At 33.6% G+C, this 12,169-nt stretch overlaps 1 protein-coding gene across 1 annotated transcript in view; it reads left to right on the top strand.

Moving 5' to 3' along the window:
• The window catches only part of nr6a1b (nuclear receptor subfamily 6, group A, member 1b), a 53,382-nt gene that overhangs the window by 18,040 nt on the left and 23,173 nt on the right, over nt 1–12,169 (top strand). The gene's annotated exons all lie outside the window — the stretch shown is intronic.

The following is a 12,169-nucleotide window of genomic DNA, read 5'->3' as shown; positions in this document are numbered from 1 at the left end:
TTCTTCACGTTGACCAGTAGAGCAGCTTTATTTCTCTCTGGTTCAGGACGTGTTCGCTGTAGAGGTCAGGATCAGTTCAGGAGCTCCTGGTTTTATGTTGTCCTTCTGTGATACATGCATACATGATGTTGTAAAAGCTGGACGAGTCAGGGTCGAACATTGTTAGAGAAAGCCCTTGATTTATGTGAGAGGCCAATTAAGCTGTAAAAGCAGCGGAAGAGCATTTCTCTCACACACACACACGCACACACACACACACACACACACACACACACACACACACTCACACACACTGCTGACTTCACCTTCACTCTCTGTGGCAGTGGAGTCAAAGTTAGGTCAGCAGTCAGGCACAATATGTAAATAGGCAGGATTTGCAGAGCTCTGATTGGCTGAAGGTATTTTGGTTATTTAGCTTGTTTTCAGTTTTACGGTTGTATTATAAGTATATGTAATAGTGTATTAATCCCATGTTCTATATCACAACTCTGCTATTATCATGTTTTTGTATGTGTTATGATTTTAAAAAAATAATATTATGGTGCATTGATATGATCAATGAATAGTATCATACTGGTCATAAAAGTACAATGTATAATACATTACATTTGTTTGATAGCATACTATGGTTTTCATAGTATCATGTTAAAATACTCACCCTGTTATTACTATAGTGTTTACATAACTGTATATCATGATACATAATCAAAAACATGGTATTACCTTGGTTTTTGTTGAAATGCATTGGTATTACCATGGTTTAATTATAAATTATGAGATACAGATTTTGAAATACTATGGTTTTTAACAGGGTTATTATTTGTACATAATAAATGGTTGGTATTCAGATATTATTGCATTGAAATAGTTTTTGATTATGTACCATGGTATGTGTTAAAACACCAAGAAAATACCTTCACTGGTGAATATGTATATTAGTCAGTCAGTATTCTACACTGAATAAATAAATCCTTAAAATATTACGGTAGAAAAACTGCTTTTTTTGTGTGTGGTTGCCAGTTTTTCACCGTTAAAAATACGGTACAAACCATAAAAGTAATTTCTCATTTTTATAGTAAACTACCAGATTTCATTAATTTATAAATGTAATATGCATGTATTTTGAATTACCAACATCTACACATCTTTTGTTACACAAATAGACACGTTAAACACAGGCATATGCATGTGGTGATGAGAAAGTTACATAATGAACCAATGCTCATCTCAAATAACTTTTCCCTCAAGCAGAAAAGTGTGTCAGTGTATAGAAGGTGTTCAGTGTCATTCACACAACTACTAAACACCAGTATGGTAACACGCATAAAATTAAAGTCATGAAATAAACATTGTTTATCAACATTAGACATTACTTATATCTCTAATGTACATAACTGATGGGGAAACAACTAAAAAGATCCATAATAATGTCAACAAAAAGCATAAAAAGTGATGTGCTGTGCAGGGAATTCTGGGAAGGTCAATTTACAGTTATTGGCCATATATATTGAGCAAACATACTGTTAACCAAGTTACGGGTTTTTACTGTAGCATTTTTACAGCTTTTTACCCTTGAAATCATGGCCATTTTTTACACTGTATAATACAATTTTAATTTTAAGTATTATAAATCAAACAAAAGGTGCTCAGGGGTAGCTTAAATAATGTGTCGGTGCTCTTTGGGTGAGGAATTCATCAGAATGAACAACAAAAATCAGTCCAAAGCACTCGAAAAATCTGAAAAAAATATTAAAAAGCCTTTATTCACATGGCTAATCCTTAAAAAAAACTGATTAAAAAAAAAAAGTGTTAGAAATGTGAATACAGGTTTTTAAATATTTTTTCCACATTTTTCGATTGCCTTTGACTGATTTTTGCTGTATTTTAATTATGTTGTGTGCATATAGTAAGCTTTCTGGTCAATATGCATTTTTATTTGAAGATTATCTATATATTATGAATATTAGTTATTCTGTGCCAAAAAAGAAAATTCTGGATGCACTTGACTATAAACTAATAATGAAAATGTATTGTAATAATTACTTCAAATTTGATTAATTTATATAAAATAATTCTGTAAGACTTTTTACATTTAAAGAGGTAGTTCGCCCCAAAATAAAAATTCTGTTAGAATTTATTCACCCTTGTTGAAACCTGCTTGAGTTTCTTTTTTCTGTTGAACACAAAAGAAGATTTTTGGAATAAATCTGGAAACCTGTAGACATTGACTTCCATAATATTTTTCCTTTTATGGAAGTCAATGGTTACAGGTTTTTAGCATTCTTCAAAATATCTTCTTTTGTGTTCAACAGAAAAAGGAAACTCATAAAGCTTTGAAACCATATGTGGGTGAGTAAATGATAATTTTTTAATGTGAACTATTAATCGTTTAATAACCTAAATCATACTTTTAAAAACACAAGCCATTCAAATAACCACATTTTATTAAGAGTAAACGAGTCAAAAGCTTCATTTTAACCAGTGTTGCCTTGACATCACAGTAGTACTATTGCAAAAACTTGTTCCTAAGTACACTACATAGAAATGTCCTGTCGGCACGTTTTTAGAGTGGACTTTGCTTTTCTAGTGAGCATATGTGGCTCATGCTCAGATAATTATACATGTACATGACTGAAATATCCACAGAGCAGAATATTGAGCCATTTTGAACGTTAATCGCGGCATGGACAAGCTAGTAAACTAGCAACAAACCCTCTTGTGTGCCGTAAGCCATTGAAATAAATGGGTTTTATTCAGTGCCCTTTTTTTCCATCTCATATTTTTGGACATTTTTTTTAATACGAAAATGGCATATTCAGTTTTTGGCCAAAAGAGAAAAATGACTGAAAATACGAGCAAAAAAAAAAAAAGTTATGGTGCAGTATACTGAATAAAACCCCATTAATTCTACATTGATCATTTTCGGCAGCCAAAAGTTTGTTGCAACTTTAACACATATATTATGTTTATATTATATAGTGCTCCGTGATATTGTTTTAAAGTGGTATCACAACAATAACAACAAGAAAATGAGTTTTTACATGATGTATGTGTCGTGAAAATAATTAAACATTCAGTTTTGACTGTAAATCAACTGTTGATTCAGATCAGATCAATAAGAGTGTTGATGTGAAGTTTGACTGTGTTCTACTCATTACTGAATATTAGCTTTAACTCCACTTTCTAAATGTTAAAACTAATATTCAGTAATCAGCACAATGCATCCAAACATCACAACATCAACATTGTTATTGATCTGATCTGAATCAACAATATTAACTTAAACTGAATAACAATATTGCATCTCTTACCGTACATTTTACGCCATCCTGTGCCAGTTCCTTGAAGAACCGAGAGGTTTATTTTGCCGTCATATCATCAGCTAATTAACCAGATGTTGTGTCATTGTTCCTACTGCAGTTTGCACTCATTGGTCAGTGAGTCGCTCGCATGTGAAACCCAACGACATCAATGAATGTATATTGCAGCCGTAAAAAACAGGGAAAGCACTGCTGGGTAGAAAGGGCTAGTGTTGACGCGCGTAGTATGTGGTAATCTCAGGGCACAGCCAACGGTCGATGGTTTATTATGCATCCAAACTCACCGACAGCGTTGAATGTTCCCAGAATGCACCAGTTTAGTATTTGCACACCCCAAACTTGTCAGAAATGCAGACTTTTGCTTTTAGATTTGCTTAAAATGTTCTTATAAAGGTCGATATGTTATTCTTTTACAGTGAAGAAACGTAGTTGTAATAAATAGTGCTTATAATCTTAGATCACTGAGAGATTGTGTGATTATACATTGCTGTTATAGCCTGTAATTATTATTAGATTCTCAGAGAAAGCCTATATTAATGTTTGCTTGCAATCATCTGCTATTGTTTGGTGGTCTTTCATGGCATTCATTCAAATTGAAAACGCAAAAGCGTACATAGCTGTGCAAGCTCTTTGATTTATGCTAGTCTGGCTTGAGAGTGAAAATAATATACTTTTACTTCATTTGATTTGCATTAAAAAATAACTAGTGATATATTATTATCATGTGAAAGAGCTTTATTATTCTTGAGAGGCTTCTTATACCAGTGTGTATAAAATATAGAGGTCTAATATGCTTTACTATGGTATTAATACATTTATTTATTTATTTTTTGTTTGTTTGTTTGTTTGTTTGTTTGTTTGTTTGTTTGTTTGTTTGTTTATTTATTTATTTATTTATTTATTTATTTCTCCAAGTGCTTTTGGTATTACCATGAGTTTTACACTTAATGTACCATGATTTTTCTTTAAGAGAATCCATTAAATACTATGATATTTACCATATTTTTTGTCGGTTAATTATATTTCAAAATACTCTATTATTTATTTATATAAAGTTATTTATTTAGCTTATTTACCATGATGTTTATCAAAATACTATGGTAAATAATTATAATAATTATAATAAAATATATATATAATTTTCTTTACAGTATCCTTCAACTATATGGTATTACCATATAATCTGTAAGATCATGATCATATCATCATATTACAATATTATTTTGGTTATTTACCATGATATATCAAAATACTTATATAATATACAGTGCAAGTATATGTATCATGATTTCCTTTAAAGGGTCCTTTAAATACTATGGTAATTACATGTTTTGTAGTTGCCATCATAGTATATTTCAAAATACTGTGGTATTATTTTATTATGTATTGCCACATTTTCAGGCTTTTCAACATGATTTATAACAAAATACTATGGTATTACTAAGATTTTCATATGTATTATGTTTTTTTAGAGTATCCTTCAAATACTATGGTATTGTTTTTATATACCATGGTATTGCCATATTTTTTTTCTACAATGGTATTATAATTATTATTGTTTTGGGTACTATGCTACTGTTTTTTTTCCATATTTTCAGGTTTTTCACTATGATGTATATCAAAATACTATGGTATTATTATGGTTTTCTTTAGATTATTTAAATGTTTACTTATTGGACAATGTGTACACCACTAGGGTTGGGTCGATAGATGATGTCAGCAGTAGCAGCAGCAACCCGCTTGCGTAAATACACACTTAGGCCCTGTTTACATTAATATGTCATCGTTTTAAAATGGCACTTTCACACTACACCGCTGAAAACACACATTACGTTACCACACACACACACGCACATGCGCTCTGAGCTCCAGCAGTCAGCGGGTGCTTTGAGCATAAAACCCCAGAGAGCAGTGCACGTCAGACAGTTAATCAAGGATGTACCGCTGGATCGTGTCTCACTGTAGTTGTCAAACATGATATTTAATTAGTCTCTATCTAACGACTCTTCGGTCTTTTGAATCTATCAGGTAACGTGTCACAGCGTCAGTACACTGCTTCAATCTTTCGCTTTCACGCTTGTATTTTAGTGAAAACCTTTTTTTATCAACCAAGTTTGTCGACGCCATTATAATGACACCGATCACTCTGCCTATTCATGCCAGAGTCCTGCGGTAAAAGTGATTTACAGGTGGTCATTTTATCTTTATTTATAATTTGGTTATTGGTAAAACAAAGACCATGCGGGTCAGGTAGTTAAAACGGTTGGCTACAAATAATTAACTCGTTATGAATTCATTAATTATCCATAAATAATTAATTCACCGCCGCCTATGACGGCGATGCCATTGTCCATCGCGATGTTTCACATTAGATATTGTGCGATGCCATATTGGTCGACATCGCCCAAAGTTCACACCTAGGCATGGGATAATAACCGTTTTTAAGGTATAGCGTGGTTTGGAAAAGTCAACATTTTCTGCAATACCGTTCCTAAGGAATGTGTATGATTTTTTTATTCACTTTTTTTTTGTTTTGTTGTGTTTTTTAGGACTGCAGTATCTTCAGCAGAAAGCAAATCTAAAGATGCCGCTTTAAATTGTAAAAAAATATCTTTTTTTGAAACAAATGAAGACAACAGAAGTCAATCATTTATTTAGCCTGACATATTTACTGCTCCGAAATATTTTAAATGTTTCTCAAAATAAAATATATTGTGTTCAAAATGGAAAAATGTTTTTCTTTTTTTACCCAGACATTTAAAAAGAACGTATTTTAGAGCAGTAATCAAAATACCATGATACCGTGAAGCCATGATGTTTTTATCCAAGGTTATCATAGAATCTTATACAGGCCCATGCCTATTCACAACCTTTAGTGGTTTGTCTTATAGACAATCAAAAAATATATATTTTTATATAATAAAAATATAATAATAATCTTGAACTGAAAATTGGTTAAAAATAATAATAGAAACTGCTTTTATTCCAGCCAACCTAAAAGAAGGAAGACTTTCTCCAGAAGAAAAAAATATATAATAAATCCTGAGGAAAACAACATGGTCTGTTAGACATCATTTGGAAAATATTTGAAAAAGAATACAATTTTTGCAGAAGGGCTGTTAAATTTGACTTCAGCTGTATATGCAAAACATGTTTGGGTGCAGAGTTACTATGCATAAAGCTGAACAGTTGAATCACACACAAGAGCAACTGCAAATACACAGAAATAAAAAAATCTTACCTTGAGATAATTACCTTGACTCTCAAGTCCCGTTGACCCCAATCAGATCAACAACACTGGCTGGTTGTCGTCTAAAAGTCTAAGGAGCGCCTGCTCTCCTCTTTTCTCCATCCCTCAAACTGCAGCATGAGTCTCCACACAATGTGAGTTTGGCGTATTTCAGATGAACTATATATGACCCATTTGATGTGTCTCTACGAATCTGGCCATGTGCATGGAGTTGCTGCATTCTGATTGGCTGAGCTGCCTAATGTTTGGTATTGGGGCTCTCTCATTGGTCTATTTTCGTAGACTGAGAGAGAGAGAGAGAGAGAGAGAGAGAGACAAAAACAGAAAGCGAGAGATTTTGTAGGCGGGAGACTCTTGGGAATAATTGATGAAAGATAAAATGATCAAAGAAGATGTGGTAGATGGATCCACAGTGCCTTTGGGCAGTTATGGAGTACGGTTTAATTGCACGGTTAGTTGCGCTTTGCTTTTTAGATGCTATCAAAAAAACACACACCTGTCTGGATGGTTTTGTGTATGTGTTTGTTTTCTGTGTTGATATTTGTCCTTCAAATCGCTGCCGACACTCGGGTTGGGTTTCTCACAATCCTCTTTGCCCGTGGTGATTTTTTTTCACACAACATGTGTTAACTAGGTCAACGCATAGGAACATACATGCATATCTAAAGCCCCAGAAAGTGATCTAGAAGCTGGATCGGCTCACTCCAGGGTTAAATCCTTCCTACCATCCCATTTTAGCTGAGGTTAATCCACCGTGGTTTTTGTAGTGTAAATCTTTAATGTGAACAATAAGTGGGCTCGCCATACTTTTAAAAGAAGTGCACTTATTATGGATATAATGCACTTAAAGGGAGAGTTCACCCCATAATGATATTTGCTCACTTTTTAGTCTCCCTCAAGTGGTTTCAAAGTTGTTTGAGTTTCAGTTGAGCACAAAAGGAGATATTTTGCAGAATGTTGCAAGCCATTGTGTTACATTGTAGGAAAAACAAATACTATGGAAGTCAATGGTTACCCTTTCCAGCTTTCTTCAAAATATCTTTTCTTAAAGAAAGTAACTCAAACAGTGAATTGACGGGTGAGTAAATGGTGACAGCATTTTCAGTTTTGCGTGAAGCTTTGTTTTAAGTGGACTTTAAAATAAATATATATTTTTTTAATATTTAAATGTCTGGTGGCACGGTGGCGCAGTGGGTAGCGCAAACAAAAAGGTAACTGCAAGAAGGTCACTGGTTTGAGCCTCGGCTGGGTCAGTTGGCATTTTTGTGTGGAGTTTGCTTGTTCTCCCTGTGTTGGCGTGGGTTTCCTCCCGGTGCTCCGGTTTCCCCCACAAGTCCAAAGACATGCGGTGTAGGTGAATTGGGTTAGCTGAATTGTCCGAAGTGTATGTGTGTAAATGGGAGTGAATGGGTGTTTCCCAGTGATGGGTTGCAGCTGGAATGGCATGCGCTGCATAAAACATATGCTGGATAAAGTTTGCGGTTCATTCCGCTGTGGCGACCCCTGATTAATTAAGGGAAATTAGCTAAAAAGAAAATGAATGAATGAATATTTAAATGTCATAAAGTTGCATGATATTTCCACTTAGTGCTGTCCTAACTAAACCATTTCTGAATAAAAAAATATAATTTGATTATTTTTTCTTTTTTGTAACATTCTCAACAAGACCAAATGTACACACGATTGAATCTTAAAAGTTGAATATACCAAAACTGTTTTGTATCATTTATTAATATAGCTTTTAGTCAAATGTGAACAAACCCAAACATATGATGAAAAATGTTATTTTTAAATAATTTACCCAAGAGTATTATAGGAAAATAAATGTTTTTTTTTTAGATTGAAGTTATGCACATTGTTACAATGATTAAGATAAAAAATATAAAATAACAGCTGTTCATTTAACCAGTATAAAGATTAAGCTGTGGGCGATACAGTGGCTCAGTGGTTAGCACTGTCGCCTCGCGGCAAGAAGGTTGCTGTTTGGAGTCAGTTGGCATTTCTGTGTGGAGTTTGCATGTTCTCCCCGTGTTAAAGTGGCTTTCCTCCGGGTGCTCCGGTTTCCCCCACAGTCCAAAGAATTCGCTATAGGTGAATTGAATAAACTAAATTGGCCGATGTGTTTGTGAATGCAAGAGTGTTTGGGTGTTTCCCAGTACTGGGTTGCAGCTGGAAGGGCATCCGCTGTGTAAAACTTATGCTGGATAAGTTGGCGGTTCATTCCACTGTGGCGACCCCTGATGAATAAAGGGACTAAGGCGAAAAGAAAATGAATGAATGAATGAAGATTAAGCCTCATTAATGTGCGTTTACATTATAGATATAGTTAGATATAGATTTTAACATATTGTTTTCATATAGTTACTATAAAAGCATCTTTTGCAGTGGATTAATTGAAATGGGGAAAACATGAATCACAAAATACAGATTGTTTTGTTTACACATATAATTTTTACAGTACACTGTCAACAATTTTCTGTAGAATCTACAGTAACTTACAGGCAACAATTCACCTTACTGTAAATCAATTACAGCAATAATACTGTATTTAAATTTACAGCACCAATTTTCCTGCTCTATATATGTACTGTATTTACAGCGTTGTGCATCTTTACTGTTAAATATACAGCAATTTTCACAATGTGACTTTAAAATACAGTAACATACTCCATAACTGTTCTACAGTAAAATACAGTTCATACACTGTTATCTATTTTTTTACAATATACAGTATTTTACTGTAATGCACTTTTAACAATTTCCTGTAGAATCTATAGTAACTTAATGGCGGCAGTTTTCCAGAAACTTACTGTAAATCAATTACAGCAAAAATACCGTAGTTACATTTACAGCACCATTTATCTGTAGATGTATTTACAGTATTGAATATCTTTACTGTAAAATATACAATAATTTTCACAAGGCAACTTTAAAATACAGTAACATACTGCATAACTGTCCTACAGTAAAATAGTTCATACACTGTTTGTCAATTATAAAAAAAACTATATTTTAAAGTTATACAGTATATTACTGTACTTTGAACTGTATTTTACTGTAGGACAGTTATGCAGTATGTTATTGTATTTTAAAGTTCCATTGTGAAAATGACTACATTTTACAGTAAAGATATTCAATACTGTAAATACATCTACAGATAAATGGTGCTGTAAATGTAAATACAGTATTTTTGCTGTAATTGATTTACAATAATTTACTGGTGAACCGTTGCTGGTAAGTTACTGTAGATTGTACAGGAAATTGTTAACTGCATTACAGTTAAATACTGTGTAATTTACAAAAGTCTGTGTATATAACATTCGTATAACAAATTTTGTCTCAATTTGTAGTGGTTTGCTAGTAATAAAATCAAACTAGAGAGCTAGAAAGACAACAAGAAGGCAGGCGAAGGAAAAGGCTCTGAATGCAGGAGGCAGAAACACACACTGACAGATCTAGAACAGCATGAACAGAGAGACAGAGAGACGAATGTCAGGGGCATGATGGGAAATCAGAGGATCTGCTGCTCCTGCTGTTTCCTCTGGTGCTGTGAAGTGAACTAGATGAGCCAGAATCATTATTACATGCTGGCTGTCAAACCGCAGCTTATTCTGATACGCAATATTAAATGCTTGTTCAAAGATTATTGAATACCGTACGCACAATACACAGCCTGCTGGGCTTTTAAATGGTATGTCAAATGCGTTACGCAATGATAAACATTTTTAGCAGTCATGGACTAACAATATAATAAAATAAAATTAGGAACAGTATTTCAATTGTTTGACATCTGTGACACCAAATCCCTTAAAACAGCAGCACGTTATTAACATTTAAGTATTTTGGGGCTGCACTGTGATCCTTAAATAGTCTTTTTATACGTCGTCAAATGATTCTTAAAGGGATAGTTCACCTAATAATGTTTATTCTGTCATCATTTACAGTTTTCTTCCTTGACCACACTGTTAGACTTTGCCGCAATTTTACAGTTATTTACTGCAAAAACGGCCAGTAAAATACCAGATACATATTTTAATATGCACTGCATTGCGGTTCATTTTAAAATGTTTACTGTAACTTACTGCATATTAGGAATTTGCGGTAATCTACTGTAATCAAAGTAATAAAGTATTGCTACTCAGTTGCAAGACAAAATTCATGACTTGTTTGGAATTTATTCAATTCAATTGTAAATACTAAAAGTAATGATTTTGTACCGCTAGTGTAAATAAATAAATAATTAAATTACAGCTAAATAAACAAGTTTTCCATTATGCTCCAATAAATAAATATATAAATAAACAAATAAATAAATAAATAAATAAATAAATAAATAAATAAATAAATAAATAACAGGAATAATTTAAGTGTTTTATGTTCAATCCACTTCAATTTGTAAAAATCAATTAAGTTAACTTAATCGATTTGTGTTAAGACAACACTAAATCCTTTTCTACAGTGTATGTTTTGTTGGAATAGGATCATTTTTGACTGAAATAACATCTGAGGGTTTAAAAAAAATCAAAATATTGAGAAAATCTCCTTTAAAGTTCTCAGCAATGCATGTTATTACAAAAAAATATGAGTTTTGATATATTCACAGTACGAAATGTACTAAATATCTTTATGGAAGATGACCTTTATGTGATAAAAGAAAATTAAATAATTTTGGTTGGGTCGATAGACAGTGCCATCATTCATCGTAGATGACCGATTGACATCATGATGCTGAGCCGGCATCGTGATCCTCTGCCCTGCCCTCGTCGCAGCAGCAACCCGCTCGCAAAAAATACACACTTAGGCCCTGTTTACACTAATACATCTTAGTTTTAATGATCCACGTCCACACTGGCATTTCACCTATCATTTCTGAAAACCCCTTCTTCCACACTATACCACTGAAAACACACATCACGTGACCTCCCCACACACACACACACAAAAACAGACGCACACACTCTGTCATGTGCTGCATCGTATGCGCGCGTCTGAGCTCCAGGCAGTCAGTAGGTGCTTTGAGCACAAAACCCCAGAGAGCCGTGCACGTCGGACAGTTTATCAAGGATGTACCGCTGGATCGTGTCTTACTATAGTTGTTAAACTTGATATTTAATTAATCTTGTCTCTATGTAATGACTTCTTCTGTCTTTTTGTTGTGTACCAAGTTTGTCGACGCCATTATAATGACACAGATCACTCTGCCTATTCATGCCAGAGTCCTGCGGAAAAAGTGATTGACAGGCGGTCATTTGTGTGTAACTTATCTTTATTTATTTATTATTTGGTTATGGGTAAAACAAAGACCATGCGGGTCAGGTAGTTGTTTAGACTAGTTTAATTCCAACTTGTTAGGAATTCATTAATTATTCATAAATAGTTAATTCACTACCTTCTATGACGACGATGCCATCTGTTTCACATTAGACATCGTGCGATGCCAAATTGGTCGACTTCACCAAACCCTAACCAATACAGTGTTTTTTTTTTATTGATATTGTCAACTATTGCTGTTTAAGACTTTAAGATCATAAGGTTCAAGATCATATATATAGTCTTTTTTATTTATTTATTTATTTTTGCGTTTTAGCATAGTTTTAGT

This window comes from Danio aesculapii, chromosome 21 (genome assembly GCF_903798145.1).
Source record: "Danio aesculapii chromosome 21, fDanAes4.1, whole genome shotgun sequence".
Lineage (NCBI taxonomy): Eukaryota > Metazoa > Chordata > Actinopteri > Cypriniformes > Danionidae > Danio > Danio aesculapii.
Note: the sequence above shows the minus strand (reverse complement) of the source record. Positions and strands in the feature narration are given on the sequence as shown.